This window comes from Entelurus aequoreus, linkage group LG17, assembly GCF_033978785.1.
Source record: "Entelurus aequoreus isolate RoL-2023_Sb linkage group LG17, RoL_Eaeq_v1.1, whole genome shotgun sequence".
NCBI classification, from domain to species: Eukaryota; Metazoa; Chordata; class Actinopteri; order Syngnathiformes; family Syngnathidae; genus Entelurus; species Entelurus aequoreus.
In genome coordinates, this window is record NC_084747.1 from 6,303,023 (window position 1) to 6,322,686 (window position 19,664).

The 19,664-nt window shown below is 38.6% G+C and overlaps 1 pseudogene; it reads left to right on the top strand.

Moving 5' to 3' along the window:
* LOC133632209 (neurogenic locus notch homolog protein 1-like) overlaps positions 1–19,664 on the top strand; it is an 82,905-nt pseudogene that overhangs the window by 19,027 nt on the left and 44,214 nt on the right.

Sequence of the window (19,664 nt, forward strand, 5' to 3'; positions counted from 1 at the left end):
TATATTTTTACCTGGCTGTACATGCCCGCAAGATTCGCAACTATTTGCTTTGTCACATATAACATAAGCCTAAAAGTTATCCCTTTCATCGTATTTTTTTTATAACTTCCTAGTTTGTCTTGATTGACAAGTGAATATTATCAATCGAAATAATTTTTTTAGTTGGCCCTGCTTGGAAAAAGTTTGGACAACCCTTACAGGTTGTGTCCAGACAGTGTTGGAATGGAGGATCATGAGGAGGAAGGATGGAAGGAAGAGTAGTGGGAATATGGGGGGGTGGCTTTTGAGGGCGGCCGTAGATTCTGCCCGGGCAGCAGCTGCCGTTTCCTCATTAACATGCGCACCTGCTGCCTTTCTGCAGTGAGCTTGTGTGGTGCCTCACAACAACATTTTAGGCCACAACAGGTTGTAATGCTAGTTTGAAACTGTACTTTAAAGACATTATTCAGCATTTTCCCCCAGGTATTTAATTTATTTTTTTAACCTTTCTATTATATCTACTTACTACAGGACTGTGGAAAAAGGCAATAAGTGAAGTGAAATTGCTAGGCAGCTGCATTTGCCCCAGTTGCTACTACTACTAGTGCCCTATATTTTGGGGAAAAAAACAAAATAGCGAGTATTTAAAAATTGGTAAAATGTTGTTTCAGTGATCACTTAAGACTAGAGATGTCCGATAATATCGGACTGCCGATATTATCGGCCGATAAATGTGTAAAGTGTAATATCGGAAATTATCGGTATCGTTTTCAAAAAGTAAAATTTATGACGTAGGGAGAAGTACAGAGCGCCAATAAACCTTAAAGGCACTGCCTTTGCGTGCCGGCCCAATCACATAATATCTACGGCTTTTCACACACAGAAGTGAATGCAAGTCATACTTGGTCAACAGCCATACAGGTCACACTGAGGGTGGACGTATAAACAACTTTAACACTGTTACAAATATGCGTCACACTGTGAACCCACACCAAACAAGAATGACAAACACATTTCGGGAGAACATCCGCACATAAACACAACAGCACAAATACCCAGAACCCCTTGCAGCACTAACTCTTCCGGGACGCTACAATATACACCCCCCGCTACCCCCTAATCTCAACCCCCCACCCCAACCCCGCCTACCTCAAACTTCTCATGCTCTCTCAGGGAGAGCATGTCCCAAATTCCAAGCTGCTGTTTTGAGGCATGTTAAAAAAGATAATGCACTTTGTGACTTCAATAATAAAAATATGGCAGTGCCATGTTGGGACTTTTTTCCATAACTTGAGTTGATTTATTTTGGAAAACCTTGTTACATTGTTTAATGCATTCAGCGGTGCATCACAACAAAATTAGGCATAATAATGTGTTAATTCCACGACTGTATATATCGGTATCGGTTGATATCGGAATCGATAATTAAGAGTTGGACAATATAGGAATATTGGATATCGGCAAAAAAGTTATTATCGGACACCTCTACTTAAGACACAATCGTATCTTAAGTGATCATTGAAACAACCTAAAATTTAAATGACGTTTGAGGCCTATATAAAGTAATACGTAAGTAATATGCTGTCATTAGTTGGCTAGTTGTCAAAGCTAATAGAATACAATTGTATTTTACTGTCACCATTTGACACATAAGATTGTTCATTTTTGACTGAATTTCCCATTTATTTGTCCAAATACAACATTGTCAACATTTTCTTGGTTGTAACTTTCATTACCTTTGCCAAGAACGCCTATGTTTGTTGGTTTGCCAAGTAGTCAGTTCTTACCAAAAGTTTGTAGAAGATTGGTGCAATGGCCAAGAAAGAGCTTGTCAAATGTCAGTGCACACTTAGATAAAGGTGGAAATCATAAAATGTATTTTTACTTTTTACAATTTAGGTCACTTTGGTGTCATTGGAACATTCATTGTCTTTTGTTCCATAGGACCTTGAACCAGGAAGTAACATAGAAGTAGATCTTAGGAGGTCTACGCTCCACTGAGTACTGGGGTGCTGGTAAAAATCGATTCATATGTCAAAATCGATTTATAACCAAAGATTAATTTTTATTATGATTCTGAATCGATTCCAAATTTTCAAGAATCGTTTTTTTTTTTAAATAGTTTTTTTAGGCCATCTCTGCGCTTACTTGCTGCGCGTGTACGTCATATGTCAGCTGCAGAGAAGAGCTTTTGTAACCTGTTTTGAACCGTTTTTATTATCATTTATATACCAAATAATATATTACAAGAATCGGTTTGAATCGATAACCATGTTGTTGAATCAGGATTTGATTCTGAATTGAATCATCACTCCATGAACAGAAATTGAATTGAATGGTGAGTCGTAAGAATTCAAACGTACTGAGTACTAATCTAGTTTTCGTGGTAGTTTTTCAATGTTATATATTTGCTTCATTGTGTTTACATGACGGTCGGGCATGATTTTAATAGTGTATTCTTGCATTCATAGTGAATGTTGTATGCTATGTAATTTAGTAAGTAATATGGAGTAGTCATATAGAGCGATTTCAGTGACCATTTGTTGACATGCCACCACTCCGTGTTTATGCAGCGGGCAGCCTAGCATGTGATGTTTTCTTTTCCTTGACACAATCCTAAGGCTGTGTAATCCCCCGAGAGAGCGACTGTCTAAACACCCGTCTGCCCCCAAAGAGGAGGCCACTGCAACCTACATACACACACATACATTGGACTTCCTGGGAACGTTTTGGGACATGGTCCTGCCAGGCCTTCAGGGCTAATAGACTGTCTGTGGTCAGGTATTTGATGTGACAGTGGTGTTATGTTGTGGGAAAGCCAATTGTATGTCATATTTTTCACTCATTTTAAGTCTTTGTGGCGCCACAATAGTGTATTGGAAATGTGTTGTATCAAAATCAAACCTTGATGCTGGAATTTAAACAGTTTAAAGGCGCTTTTAGTAAGCCCGACGTATACACAGTTTTGTGTGTCTGTAGCTTTAATGCTAATGAGCTGTGTTTTTGGTCACGTCTGTCTCCGACAGAGCGTGTGGCTCCAAGATGCGCTTATTGGGCACGTCATAGATGCCATATATTAATTGTAGTGCTAGTCGTCCAGTAATTGAAGGGCTGGTGGGTCGAATCCCCCTTTGTACATCCCAGTCACTGCTGTTATGTCCTTGTGCAGGACACTTTACCCACTTTTTATCTCAAACGGCATACCTTACTGACCATGATGCTAACTAGGGGTGTGGGAAAAAATCGATTCGAATTCGAATCGCGATTCTCACGTTGTGCGATTCACAATAAATTCTCTTTTTTTTTTTTAATTGCTTTTTTTATTTTTATTTTTTATTTAAATTTTTTTTTATTTATTTATTTTTTTTTTAAATAATCAATCCAACAAAACAATACACAGCAATACCATAACAATGCAATCCAATTCCAAAACCAAACCCGACCCAGCAACACTCAGAACTGCAATAAACAGAGCAATTGAGAGGAGACACAAACACGACACAGAACAATCCAAAAGTAGTGAAACAAAAATGAATATTATCAACAACAGTATCAATATTAGTTACAATTTCAACATAGCAGTGATTAAAAATCCCTCATTGACATTATCATTAGACATTTATAAAAAAAAGAAGAAAGAAAAGAATAGTGTCACAGTGGCTTACACTTGCATCGTAACTCATAAGCTTGACAATACACTGTGTCCAATATTTTCACAAAGATAAAATAAGTCATATTTTTGGTTCATTTAATAGTTCAAACAAATTTACATTATTGCAATCAGTTGATAAAACATTGTCCTTTACAATTCTAAAAGCTTTTTACAACAATCTACTACTCTGCTTGCATGTCAGCAGACTGGGGTAGATCCTGCTGAAATCCTATGTATTGAATGAATAGAGAATCCTTTTGAATCGGGAAAATATCGTTTTTGAATCGAGAATCGCATTGAATCGAAAAAAATAGATTTTGAATCGAATCGTGACCCCAAGAATCGATATTGAATCGAATCGTGGGACACCCAAAGATTCGCAGCCCTAATGCTAACCTATGACCCACATTTGGTTCCCGGGCTGTCTATGGTGCCTCAATACTATAGGTTAAATGCAGAGACACATTTCACTGTACATTGTGTATGTGACAATTAAAGTGCAATTCCAATTTTAACAGCAATATCATGCTCGCTTAGGCTATTCTCTGAAGAAAAACTAAATTAACTAGATTAAACATCTTCTGCATCTGTAACTTACTGACGGGTAAAGTAGTTTGCGGAGCTCCAGGCTGCATTTTTAAGCTGTATGGAGAAGCTTGTAAGATCAATTGCTTGTTCTGTTGTTTCTTTTTGTTCAAAACAGCTGTGTGTAATATTTTGTAGCCCTGGATTGTTATTAGCCTTATTGTAGAGTATCCTCTCGGGCCGCCCCTCATTGTCGTTTGAAATGTATGTGTATGTGTGCCTTCTTTCTTTCGCGATGGGAACTTATTGGCCGGGGTTAGAGTTGCATTTACGACGCGGACACGACCTGTGAGAATCATCACAGGAGTTTTGTTCGGCCGCCGCCCCCCCGCCTCCCTCTGTTCAGACCTCTTTTTTTTACTGCCGAAAAATCACATTGTTCGCCAAGGGTGATTATGGGAAGAAGGATCTCCCGTTTAAAACCCAGTTTCTCATAGATGTATTGCCATGTTGTAAAAAGGCACCGGAACGAGACCTTTTTAAGAGACATAGACCCTATTGGGTCAAGCTATTCGCCTGAAAGCTGATTTATGAGCACTGACGCAAACAAAAGTTGACCCTAATTGAACTTATAGTGGTGTCTTCCCTTGAATTGGTTCAGGAATTCACATTGACTGGGCTTTAATTTGCGTGGTAAATAAGACCATCCAGTCTTTTGGTCTCTAGCCTTTTCTGGGATTAAAAAGTGTTGTGTTGAAATAAAATACGTTAAAATGTTGAACATTTGCTGTAGCAATCAATGTAAATGAACCATACTTTGTTTCTTCTCCCTCTATTATTAAACATAATTTGGAATGTATTGCTCAATAAATTATCTCTTACACTTGGCCACAAAATTAACTATATTTGGTACCCTGACTTGTTACCTGTTATGCCACATGAAGTGGGTTTAAAATGTCGGATTTCTTTGTGATAAAGATATGATAATATTGTAATGTACTGGTATACAAAATAAAAGGACATACTTGTTGATGTTTTATTATACACTTTAATATAAATTGGGATATATACAGTATACTGCATGTATATATATATAACTATATAGATAAAACATTGACATATTAAAATAAAAATTAGAGATGTCCGATAATATTGGCCTGCCGATATTATCGGCCGATAAATGCTTTAAAAAAATTTAATATTGGAAATTATCGGTATCGGTTTCAATCTCCCGATTTTCCCGGGAGACTCCCGACAATCTCCCGGGGCAACCATTCTCCCGATTTCCACTCGGACAACATTATTGGGGGCGTGCCTTAAAGGCACTGCCTTTAGCGTCCTCTTTGTGACTTTGTGACTTCAATAATAAATATGGTAGTGCCATGTTGGCACTTTTTTCCATAACTGGAGTTAAAGTTGTTCTCTTATTTTGGAAAACCTTGTTTTGATTGATTGATTGAAACTTGTATTAGTAGATTGCACAGTACAGTACATATTCCGTACAATTGACCACTAAATGGTAACACCAGAATAAGTTTTTCAACTTGTTTAAGTCGGGGTCCACGTTAATCAATTCATGGTAAAGTTACATTGTTTAATGCATCCAGCGGGGCATCACAACAAAATTAGGCATAATAATGTGTTAATTTCACGACTGTATATATCGGTATCGGTTGATATCGGAATCGGTAATTAAGAGTTGGACAATATCGGAATATCAGATATCGGCAAAAAAGCCATTATCGGACATCTCTAATGTAGGGTAAATTTATGAATGAGTGCCCAATAAAGGGGTTGATATGTCAATACAAATGTGAAGTTATAAAACTTTTCAGAATGTTGTCCAAGGCCGCTGGACAGCTTTAAAAAATAAACAATTGTATGTAACTACTTCTTGTTGACTTTAGATAAGGAATGTGACTATATATCACGATTATTGTGACCAAAATGATCACGGTTGTCAATATTATCGCGGTATTGTGAATATGCTCAAAAAGTACTTATACTCACACTCTGAAATCTTTTAACCAAGTTTTTTTTTTTTTAAATAAAATAAGAAACTGACACACAATATACTTCTTTGGCGGACAAAACATTACATATTATTCTGGCTTGTTAAAAGCCATATTATTGAAGTGTTTAAGTGTTTGTATATGTTCATCTTCTTACGTTTTGATTTATAAAGGTTGTTTTATAAAGGAGTGTTGTTTTTTTTATTCATGATAAAGGCAAAACGAGTGTTGCACGTCAAGTTTATGTGACGTCACGCAGGTTCACTTCCTGTTGTAGACACCTCCTTGTATTGATCAGTCATTTTGTTCCAACAGAGCACAGCCTGTAGGTTAAATGTGCACGATTGAATAATTAGGTACAGAAATGTGTTTGTACAAGTTTAGATTGTGGTATGAGGTTACTAACGGGGAAAGACGTTAAAATCTCTTGTGTTCATGTTGGCATTTAAGCTAGCTAGCCATTAGCGTGCTCGCTTGCTTCTCCAGTAAATGAGCAATATCACCGGTGCGTGAGTTTATCAGAGTGTTAATTTAAAACAGTTTGTCAGAAGTGGTCATCATTACATCCCTACTTCAGTTCTTTGTCCAATGCGTAGATGTGCATGTTGGTCTGAAGTAGAGATGGCCGATAATAACGGACTGCTGATATTATCGGCCGGTAAATGCTTTCAAATGTAATATCGGAAAGTATCGGTTTCAAAAAGTAAAATTAATGACTTTTTAAAACGCCACTGTGTACACGGACGTAGGGAGAAGTGCAGAGCGCCAATAAACCTTAAAGGCACTGCCTTTGCGTGCCGGCCCAGTCACATAACATCTACGGCTTTTCACACACACAAGTGAATGCAATGCATACTTGGTCAACAGCCATACAGGTCACACTGAGGGTGACCGTATAAACAACTTTAACACTGTTACAAATATGCGCCACACTGTGAACCCACACCAAACAAACAACAAGAATGAGAATGACAAACACATTTCGGGAGAACATCCGCACCGTAACACAACAAAACAAATACCCAGAAACCCTTGCAGCACTAACTCTTCCGGGACGCTACAATATACACCACCCCGCTACCCCCCCCCCCCCCGCCCCCTCTAAACCACGCCCTCCTCCAACCCCGCCCACCTCAACCTCCTCATGCTCTCTCAAGGAGAGTATGTCCCAAATTCCAAGCTGCTGTTTTGAGGCATGTTAAAAAAAAAAAAGGCACTTTGTGACTTCAATAATAAATATGGCAGTGCCATGTCTGCATTTTTTTCCATAACTTGAGTTGATTTATTTTGGAAAACCTTGTTACATTGTTTAATGCATCCAGCGGGGCATCACAACAAAATTAGGCATAATAATGTGTTAATTCCACGACTGTTTATATCGGTACCGGTTGATATCGGAATCGGTAATTAAGAGTTGGACAATATCGGAATGTCAGCATAAAAGCCATTATCGGACATCTTTAGTCTGAAGTGACATGAAATCTATTATTGTATGTTTTCACTTTTACACATGTATAAAGGATTCCAGCACCCACACAGTAATGCTGAAGAAGAATATTAAGAGATAAATGTAACAACTAAACCCTCTGAATCAAAATATCAAACCTTTTCCTTCACCAGGTGCCGTGATGGGTATGCTGGAAGCAGGTGCCAGTTCCGTGACCCTTGCACTACGGGGCTTTGCATGAACGGCGCCACATGCAGCGTCGTGACAAAGGCGAACACAGTGGACTTCAGCTGCACCTGCAAGCTGGGCTTCGCCGACCGCCGCTGCCAGAGACGCCTGTCAACATTGCATGTGTCGGCATGCCGTGTCGCAACGGAGGCACCTGCGAGGTGGAGAGCCTGCAGACGTACAAGTGCCGCTGCCCACCTGGATGGTCAGGTAAGACTTTTCAGGCTGTAGTGTTTGTAGGATAGACAATTAATCATATTTGTACCCCTAGGTAACCAGTGCCAGCATCCCGACCCCTGTGCCTCGAATCCGTGCGCCAATGACGGCCGGTGCGCCACTATCGAGTCCCATTACATCTGCTCCTGCACGCAGTTCTTCTCTGGAAAGACCTGCAGCCAGGACGTCAACGAGTGCGATGCCAACCCGCCCCCTTGCAAGAACGGCGGTGTTTGCGTCAACGTGGTCGGTGGCTACCGCTGCCAGTGCCCGGCGGAGTACATAGGCAAGCACTGCGAGAGCCTCTACCTGCCATGCAACCCATCACCTTGCCAAAATGGAGGCACCTGCGTCCAGAACGGAGATACCAGCTATGAATGCACTTGTGTGCCAGGTAGAAACATAGCATTCTCTTTTATTCTTATAAGAAATGTTTCCGATTGTGATGACTGTCCATTCACCAATCATTGGACTGCAGTGATAGTAGGGGTGTAACGGTACGTGTATTTGTATTGAACCGTTTCGGTACGGGGGTTTCGGTTTGGTGCGGAGGTGTACCGAACAAGTTTCCACACGGACATATTAAGTAACGTACTGCATGCTAGCAAAAGAGGACATGTCCGGTGAAAGGGCTAGGATAGACTGACCACACGTCCTCTTTTCACCGGACATGTTCTCTTTTGCGGAGCTGTCCGGGCGGAGTTTCTTAAATGCCTCAAATGTCCGGAATTTTGAGTTGTGGTTGCGTGTATTAACAATGTACGTTCAGGGTTAAGAAGGGGTTAAAAACAAAACAAATTGTGCGTGCAGCAGCATTGGTGAGGGAGGGGCAGAGACAGAGAGAGTTATGATAAACGTGCATGCGTCGCCAGACTCTGCTTTTTGTCGATAGATTTATCAGATTTAATTTTTTATTATCTATAGCAGGGGTGTCAAAAGTGTGCCCCGAAGGCCATTTGCGGCCTACGGCTAATGTTTTAAAGGCCCACGGCACATTCTAAAAATACTATTAAAATAAACAAAAACACAACAAAAGTGAAATAAAAAAGCTTAAAGGTTAAATGTAATTTAGAAAAAGTTGCAATTTTAAAGGCCCACAGCACATTCTAAAAATACTATTAAAATAAACAAAAACATAACAAAAGTGAAATAAAAAAGCTTAAAAGTTAAATGTAATTTAGAGAAAGTTGCAATGTTGACTAATACAACAAAGCTGTTTTTTTTTTCTTTCAAACTCTCATTGCTCAAAACATAACATTGAATCAAAATCAATGTTATTATGAATTTTTGACCTAGCCAAGGTTCCCATTACTTCACATCAAATATTCCACTAAGAAAAATATTTTTGGTGGAAGATTTTGCAAATTTGGTAAATAAATAACCAAAAAAATGTATATTTTGTTGTTTTCTTACTGTACTGAAAATTAACCGAACCGTGACCTCCAAACCAAGGTACGTACCGAACCGACATTTTTGTGTACCGTTACACCCCTAAGTGATTGGGTTCATCCTTTCAATCAGGGGAGTCAAAAGTGCGACCCAGGCGCCATTAAACAGAAACGTCGGGTTAAAACTCCTCTGATTTAAATGCTATTGCAGTGATGTCATGTCAAGCTGTATGAGCACAAGTGTGTTTTTCCGTGTGCGCAGTGTGTGAACGGAGGCGGGGACGGGAAAGCATCTGGGCTTATCATAAGGAAATGGTCAAAGGACAACATCCTTTGCACATAGCACAGTGAGGCTCAGCTTGCTGAGAGTATGAGCCCTCCTACCATCTCATCACCTCCAAAGACTCACATGCACACACATAAACACACGATTTGTTTTTGTCCCAAGTCCTGAAATCGACGCAACAAATCTGTGGGTCAGCTTGCCATCCTGTACGTCCTTTTGAACCTGAAAATAATTGTTGTCAAAACAATCAATTAGGCAGGTCACACAAACATCTTTACTAGGAGTGTAACGGTACCTGTGTTCGTAATCGAAATTTTTCGGTGCGGAACATTTACTACAGTACAGAGAAGGGACTGCTCCGGAAGTATATAGTCACGGGTCTACTCGGTAAACAAATACAGTTTGGCTAGCGATATTGCCAAGGGGAAGCCAGAGCTTGAAAACACTCTCCTATTAGTGAACACTGTGCCTTTCTGACGAAATACGTAAACAGAGTGGATAAGACGAAAAGCACAATGAGAACTGTTCAAACTCTGTTGCACTTGTCTGCACTTGTAATTCATGGAACTGAATTAACTTTTTTTGGACACCACTGTTGTAAACTATTATTTAATTATTTGAAATATACATCAATATCATTAAATTGCACTAAAGTTTTGTTCCCTTACTTTACCCATAAATGAACCATAGCATGACCTTAAAAACCAGGGTGTCCTAAACCGTGATTATGGCGTATGGTTAGACCCCTAACCTTTAGTGTTAAAGGGAACTGTACTTTCTTTGGAATTTTGCCGATTGTTCACAACCATTATGAGAGACATGACGGATGGATTTTTTTTGGCTGATTAATGCTATCTGCACTGCAAAAACTGAAATCTAAGTAAGATGAAATATCTCAAATAAGGGTGATATTTTCTTATTTTCTGTCTGATAAGATCATTCTTCTTACTAAGCAGATTTTATGTTAGTGTTTTACTTGTTTTAAGGGTTTTGGTCCTAAATGATCTCAATAAGATATTACAGCTTGTTGCTGAGATTTGATGACCTATATTGAGTAAAACATGCTTAAAACTAGAATATCAACTGTTGCAAAGCTGTGTCATCAACACTCACAAGTATAAAACTGCTTTTTTAAAGTAATCATTTCTTACTTAAAGCATGAAAAAAAATCATGATGCCGAGCGCATATCATTATGTCAAGATAATGGCACTAGCATTTACTTCATTTAAGAATATTTTTCAACATATTGAGCAAAAAGGTCTTTTTTTTCTACCAAGAAAAGTGCACTTATTAGTGAGAATATACTTATTTTAAAAGTTTTTTTGGATTCATTGAGGTTAGCTCATTTTACTTGTTTTGGAAAGTCTTGACAAGCCGAATTTTCTTGTTCTATCGGCAGATAATTTTGCTTAGTTCAAGTAAAATACCACAAATTTTTTTATTTTTTTCACTTGTTTTTGAACACTGACTTTTTGCAGTGTGTTTGCCCTTTTTCTAATATAGAATCCAAGCATTTCCAATGTTATTACTTATTAAAATGTACCACTTGACTTTTACTAAACGGTGAAGTTGCCACAAACCTCAAGAGCACAGATGGAGGGAAAAGACAGTTAACCGTAGTTTCATTCTTTCTCCTGTTAACTGTTATTTGCCACATCGGGAGGGAAGAGTAACTGACAGTTTGAAGTGTCAGTCCAGTGCATCAATATTAACATTACTCAATATTTTCTTGGCAGGCTTTACCGGAAAAACCTGCAACCAGAACATTGATGACTGTCCAGGCCACGACTGCCAGAATGAAGGGACCTGTGTGGACGGAGTCAACACCTACAACTGCCAGTGTAGACCCGAATTCACAGGTGAGGGGTTTCAAAACACTTGCAAATGCGGACTTTACAACTAAAGATTTGCCTGTATCAAAACTCTACTTATTCCCTCTCCAGGTCAGCTCTGCACAGAGGACGTGGATGAGTGCCAGCTGATGCCCAATGCCTGCCAAAATGGCGGCACATGCCATAACACTTACGGCAGCTTCCAGTGCGTGTGCGTGAACGGGTGGACGGGGGACGACTGCAGCGAGAACATTGACGACTGTGCCAGCGCCGCCTGCCACCACGGGTCCACCTGCCACGACCGCGTTGCCTCGTTCGTCTGCGAATGTCCTCATGGCCGCACAGGTTTGGATTGTGTTGGCTATTTCTTGTTACTTTAGCACAGGGGTCACCAACCTTTTTGAAACCAAGAGCTACTTCTTGGGTACTGATTAATGCGTAGGGCTACTAGTTTGATACACACTTAAATAAATTGCCAGAAATAGCCAATTTGCTCAATTTACCTTTAACTCTATGTTATTATTAATAATTAATGATATTTACACTTAATTGAACGGTTTAAAAGAGGAGAAAACACGAAAAAAAATGACAATTTAATTTTGAAACATAGTTTATCTTCAATTTCGACTCTTTAAAATTCAAAATTCAACTGAAAAAAAGAGGAGAAAAACTACCGGTAGCTAATTCGAATCTTTTTGAAAAAATTAAAAAAATAATTTATGGAACATCATTAGTAATTTTTCCTGATCAAGATTCATTTTGGAATTTTGATGACATGTTTTAAATAGGTTAAAATCCAATCTGCACTTTGTTAGAATATATAACAAATTGGACCAAGCTATATTTCTAACAAAGACAAATCATTATTTCTTCTAGATTTTCCAGAACAAAAATTTTAAAAGGAATTCAAAAGACTTTGAAATAAGATTTAAGTTTGATTCTACAGATTTTCTAGATTTGCCAGAATTTTTTTTTTAAATTTTAAACATAATAAGTTTGAAGAAATATTTCACAAATATTCTTCGTCGAAAAAACAGAAGCTAAAATGAAGAATTAAATTAAAATTGATCTATTATTCTTTACAATAAAACATTTTTTTTTACTTGAACATTGATTTAAATTGTCAGGAAAGAAGAGGAAGGAATTTAAAAGGTAAAAAGGTATATGTGTTTAAAAATCCTAAAATCATTTTTAAGGTTGTATTTTTTCTCTAAAATTGTCTTTCTGAAAGTTATATGAAGCAAAGTAAAAAAAATTAATGAATTTATTTAAACAAGTGAAGACCAAGTCTTTAAAATATTTTCTTGGATTTTCAAATTCTATTTGAGTTTTGTCTCTCTTAGAATTAAAAATGTCGAGCAAAGCGAGACCAGCTTGCTAGTAAATAAATACAATTTAAAAAATAGAGGCAGCTCACTGGTAAGTGCTGCTATTTGAGCTATTTTTAGAACAGGCCAGCGGGCTACTCATCTGGTCCTTACGGGCTACCTGGTGCCCGCGGGCACCGCGTTGGTGACCCCTGCTTTAGCATGTTAGCACTTGTTAATAGGGGTGTGGGAAAAAATGTATTCGAATTCAAATCGCCATTCTCACGTTGCACGATTCAGTATCGATTCTAATTTTTCAAAAATCGATTTTCTTTTTTTTTTTAATTAATCAATCCAACAAAACAATACACAGCAATACCATAACAATGCAATCCAGTTCCGAAACCAAACCTGACCCAGCGACACTCAGAACTGCAATAAAAAGAGCAATTGAGAGGAGACACAAACATGACACCAAACAATCCAAAAGTAGTGAAACAAAAATGAATATTATCAACAACAGTATCAATATTAGTAACAATTTCAACATAGCAGTGATTAGAAATCCCTCATTGACATTATCATTAGACATTTATTAAAAAAAAAAAGAAAAAATTAAATAAAAAAGAACAATAGTGTCACAGTGGCTTACACTTGCGTCGCATCTCATAAGCTTGACACATTGTGTCCAATATTTTCACAAAAATAAAATAAGTCCTATTTTTGGTTCATTTAATAGTTAAAACAAATTTACATTATTGCAATCAGTTGATAAAATATTGTCCTTTACAATTATAAAAGCTTTTTACAAAAATTTACTACTCTGCTTGCATGTCAGCAGACTGGGGTAGATCCTGCTGAAATCTATGTATTGAATGAATAGAGAATTGTTCTGAATCGGAAAAATATCGTTTTTGAATCGAGAATCGCGTTGAATCGAAAAAAATCGATTTATAATCGAATCGTGACCCCAAGAATCGATATTGAATCGAATCGTGGGACACCCAAAGATTCGCAGCCCTACTTGTTAAGGTCCCTCGTTATACTATTTTGCAACAATTTTAAATTAGTGTTAGAGGTCCCACAATAGTGTTTTTGGCCAAAATCTAGTCTTGATGTTGGAACAGTTTAAAAGTGCTTTTAGTAAGTCCTACTGCGAACACGCCGTTTTGTGTGTCTGTAGCTTTAATGCTAATGAGTTGTGTTCGAGACAGTGTGCGTTTTACAAATGTTTACGAATACAAAGTAATTCTGCACTTGTTCAGATCTTTAATCAATCAATCAATCACTAACAACAAAGTAACATTAGGGAGTTGGACAGGGCACAAATGTTAGAGACGTCAGCTAAGCTATGTTAGCATAGCTACATGCTAAGATTACGCTCATATTTGAACAATAACATCGTGCTAGTTTAGCCCATTTACTAAAGAAAAACAAAATGATCAAACTTACAGCTCTCGCATCTGTTACAGACTGATAGGCAAAACATTTTTTGATGTGTAGCGAAGCCTGCTTTTTTTCTTTTTTTTACAACACTATGCTTGGTAAAGTATTGCGAGTAAACATGGGGTGAGCTCATCTAGCTAGGGGCATGTCAGAGTTATTGTGTCCATGAAGAAGGTTTTTTCTTTCATGATGTCATAAAAAGCAGCAACTTTAAAGGCAAGCATCTGTGGGCCTTTTCTTTCTAACACATAGGGATGCTGAAAATAGTCGTTTCACAGCCAACTCGCAACATATTAGGATCTGAATAGAGCCCTAAATTTAAAGGAATAAAAATATGTTTTTAGGGTATTTCTGCGCTAATTCGCAGGGTCTATATTTCATAGCCAAGACAAATGCTGTAACCTGTAAACTGTTTTGAAAATAGTGATTTGATATGATTCGAGAATCATTTCTGAATAAAATCATCACCCCAAGAATCTGAATCGGATTGAATCGTGAGTTGTAAGATTCAAATGCCTACTAACAAGTGAGGGAGATGACAGATTTTCCTCACATTTGGTGTCAATTAACATGCTCTAGGGCAGTGATAATCAAACTGTGGTACGTTTACTAAGAGTGGTTTCTAGGGGTATGCTAAAGAATCACTTGATGAAAGTACAGTGTTTTATTTTCCTACATTTAAACACAGCGTTACTGTTCAAACTGTGTGTAGTGTCACATTCGCCAAAAACATTAAATATACAACACAAAAAAATGTGCTTGTTTTTAATAAATACTTAGGCCTACTACGCTACTTTATTTTAATGTTGGTTATTATGGTGGTACTTGGAGAGCCAAGTTTTTTCTTAAGTGGTACTTGGTAGGCCTGTGAATCTTTGAGCACCACACGATTCAGTTTGGTTCTTGGGGGTAACGATTAGATTCAGAATCGATTCTCGATTCAAAACGATTCTTGATTCAAAATCTATACTTTTTTTAATAACATTGGGTGCCAGTTGTATGATTAACTACAATTCTCAATAAAATAGATAAACAGCTCTGATCAATTTCTATATTACTTAAATGAAAACGGGTTTTGTTTAATAAAATTAATAAAGTCAAATACAAATAAGGCAACAAAAGAAGTTTCCAGAACTCTTTTGTAAATCTGTACAGAAGATATGGATTTTTTTTCTTTTTTAATCGATTATGAATCGTTACAAATAAGAATCGCGATTAATCTAAAAAAAAAATTTTTTACACCCCTAGTAGTTGGTGAAAAAGGTTTGAGAACCACTGCTCTAGGGAGACTTATTACTGTTAGCGCATCATTAATAACAACATTTTGCATAATGGGGGGGTCTTTGAACACAACATGCAGGTGAACACTGACTTAATGAGTCACAAAATATACACTGAATAAAGTGGACTTACAAGGTTTGGCGTTTTGGTTTAATTGAGTCTGTATTTGGCTGCAGGTCTGCTGTGCCAGCTGGATGACGCCTGCATCAGCAACCCTTGTCAGAAGGGCTCCAACTGTGACACCAACCCCGTCAGCGGGAATCACGTCTGCACCTGCCCTCCGGGCTACTTGGGGGTCTCCTGTGATCAAGATGTTAACGAGTGCTCGCTTGGTAAGAACGCCAACCAAACCCACCGATCTCTCAATGAATTGGCACCAAAAACAGAAATTTAATTTAGTACAGTAATCAAACTATGCCAATTTACTATGATTATGTTTTTATTATGTTTACAATAGCGTAACACATTATGTAGCATGGAATTGCACTTGTACAAAAAGTTAAAAGTAATCCTGTTTGGAACAGGTCCCAACCCTTGTGAGCATGCCGGAAAGTGCATAAACACCAAGGGCTCGTTCCAGTGTAAGTGCCAGCGGGGATACGTGGGGCCGCGCTGCGAGCTGGACATCAACGAGTGCATGTCCAGCCCGTGCATGAACGAGGCCACTTGCCTGGACCAAATTGGCGACTTCCACTGCATCTGCATGCCAGGTTTGTGTTGGTGGAAGTTCAACTTCATAACTTGGACATGGACAAAAATGTATAGGGGCACAGCTCATACTCAAATATAATATGTCCCAGACATTATGGATGATTTATCCTGATTCTGTTGTCCCTATAGCTTATTTTAATCAATATATTGATAAAACAAGAAGTCTTTGGACTGCTAAATAGAAGCTCTGGTCCCATGTGTATAGCTTGTGTTTAAAGTCCAGCGCATCAGTTAATAACAGAGGTGTGAAAAAGCATCTCTGGTCTAACCAACACACACTTCCCTTGATAATTGACCAGGCTACGAGGGGGAGTTCTGCGAGATCGATACGGATGAGTGCGCCCACAGCCCCTGCCTGAACAGTGGCAAGTGTATCGACAAGATCAACGCCTTCCACTGCCAGTGCCCCACAGGTGAGGCCGCCGTAGAGCCGACGAAGTGAGGAGGGATTGGTGAGGGGGAGCGCTGGGCCAGGGGGCGCAGAGGTCGATCACTCGCTCTCTTTTTTTTTTTCTCCTCCCCCCTCCTCCCTCTAAAACATAAACACACTGGCGCAGACACAAACAGCTCTGTGGACGGGCGCTAATCCCAAGCCCTGAGGCAGGCTTACACAGGCCCTGCTAGTCCTGAACTAAAGAAGCAACGAAGGAAGAGAAGAAGAAAAATCTATGGGGGAAAGGCTTGTGGAAGTTTCAACTTTTTCTACAAGTTTGTTTTATCCTTTAACAAAGTTATGTGGGTGACTGTTGGACTTAATTGTGACTGGGTACAAGGGAAAGTTGATACAGTCACACGTTACTGGTATTTTGTGCGTTGACATGGTCATTTGTTCCAGCTCACTGGTTGTTTTGGTGCACAAATTCCTCTTGAGTATCACTATTTGTACAAGACGTGCTGGTGTTTTGTTCATTGAAGGAATGCCGCTACTGAATCTGGAAAACAGACAAAAAAGAAAGAGAGAATAAGTGCATTGAATGTTTCAGCAAACATGTTCACTGAGCTGGAAATTGTTTTTTCTTTAATTTTGCAGTAACGATCAAAGCCAGCCTGGGTGGGGAGGAACAGGAAAGAAGAGGGACTTAAAGAAAGAAAGAGGCGATGGATGCTTAAGAACACTCTTAGTATTTGTGAGGAAGTGGTGGCAGTGAAAGTATTTGGGGGGGCATGATGGTGGTATAGTGGTGGAATGAGACGCATGGACCGTTAATGCAGAAGCAGGAAGGGAGGAGTAAAGGAGGGTTTGGGGGGGGTTCTTAACCGCCGTGCTTGAAATGGAAATTTCTCACAGTTGAGAGGGTCCCCTCTTTTCATTTCTGTACACGCAATAGCCATGGGAACCCCACTGAGAGCCATTGAAATTTGTCATTTCTGCAGTCTGGAGGGTGGGGGGAATCCAAAATGGTGTATAAAGAGTATGGGCAACTAAACAACAGGCGCCATGACTGCTACCAAAGACGTGTGCGGCTGTGCCCGAGTGCATGTAATTGCTGTCGTTTTGGCGTTAGTTTTTCTGACGAAATAAACCAATATAATATTAGGGGTGTAACGGTACACAAAAATTTCGGTTCGGTACGTACCTCGGTTTAGAGGTCACGGTTCGGTTCATTTTCGGTACAGTAAGAAAACAACAAAATATACATTTTTGGGTTTTTTATTTACCAAATTTGCAAAATCTTCCACCAAAAATATTTTTCTTAGTGGAATATTTGATGTGAAGTAATGGGAACCTTGGATAGGTCAATAATTCATAATAACATTGATTTTGATTCAATATTATGTTTTGAGCAATGACAGTTTGAAAGAAAAAAAAACAGCTTTGTTTTATTAGTCAACATTGCAACTTTTTCTAAATTACATTTAACCTTTAAGCTTTTGTATTTCACTTTTGTTATGTTTTTGTTTATTTTAATAGTATTTTTAGAATGTGCCGTGGGCCTTTAAAACATTAGCTGCGGGCCGCAAATGGCCTCCGGGGCACACTTTTGACACCCCTGCTATTGATAATAAAAAATTAAATCTGATAAATCTATGGATAGAAAGCAGAGCCTGGCGACGCATGCGCGTTTATCATAACTCTCTGTCTCTCTCTGCCCCTCCCTCACGAATGCTTCTGCGCGCACAATTTGTTTTGTTTTTAACCCCTTCCAATGTGCAAAGAGTGGCTTATTTTGGCTATGTCGACAACCGCTTATGTGACTAGTCATCCAATCCGGTGGATTCGACTTAAAAATGTTCTACTGTAACTTATTTCCTCAGGAGGCGTCCGCTCAAATTAACGCCACACTTCAACTACCTTATACACTTGGATACGCCTGATTTTTTTCTCCGTTTGGAAAAAAATTAAGTACAAATCCAGCTTTTAAAAGTAATGCAGAGTCAGAAGTCTTTACCCCTTTACACATTGCCTGTAGCAGACGTGGCATCTGTAAAGCTAAGTTTTACATTTCGGAGTATTTTGGCGGATGAGCTGCTTGAAAGGGCCCTATTATGCAAAACGAACCTGCTTACAGTACCGTTTTTTTTGGACTATAAGTCGCAGTTTTTTTCATAGTTTGGCCGGGGGTGCGACTTATACTCAGGAGCGACTTATGTGTGAAATTATTAACACATTACTGTAAAATATCAAATAATATTATTTAGCTCATTCACGTAAGAGACTAGACGTATAAGATTTCATGGGATTTAGCGATTAGGAGTGACAGATTGTTTGGTAAACGTATAGCATGTTCTATATGTTATAGTTATTTGAATGACTCTTACCATAATATGTTACGTTAACATACCAGGCACGTTCTCAGTTGGTTATTTATGCCTCATATAACGTACACTTATTCAGCCTGTTGTTCACTATTCTTTATTTATTTTAAATTGCCTTTCAAATGTCTATTCTTGGTGTTGGGTTTTATCAAATAAATTTCCCCCAAAAATGCGACTTATACTCCAGTGCGACTTATATATGTTTTTTTCCTTCTTTATTATGCATTTTCGGCCGGTGCGACTTATACTCCGAAAAATACGGTATGTGTATTTGGGATCTGCATAAGTCCTTTAAATTTGAAATCAAATCATGGAGGCATTGCAGAAATATTTATAAAACAATCTAGCCTTAGACTGGACTCTCACTATTATGTTAAGATCCACTAAGGACTGTACTTAGGGGGGGGGGGGGGTTACCCACATATGCGGTCCTCTTCAAGGTTTCTCATAATCATTCACATCGACGTCCCTTATGTGGGCTCTGTACCGAGGATGTCGTTGTGGCTTGTGCAGCCCTTTGAGACTTTTGTGATTTAGGGCTATATAAATAAACATTGATTGATTGATTAATTTCCTACTTCCTCCAAACGGTCCGT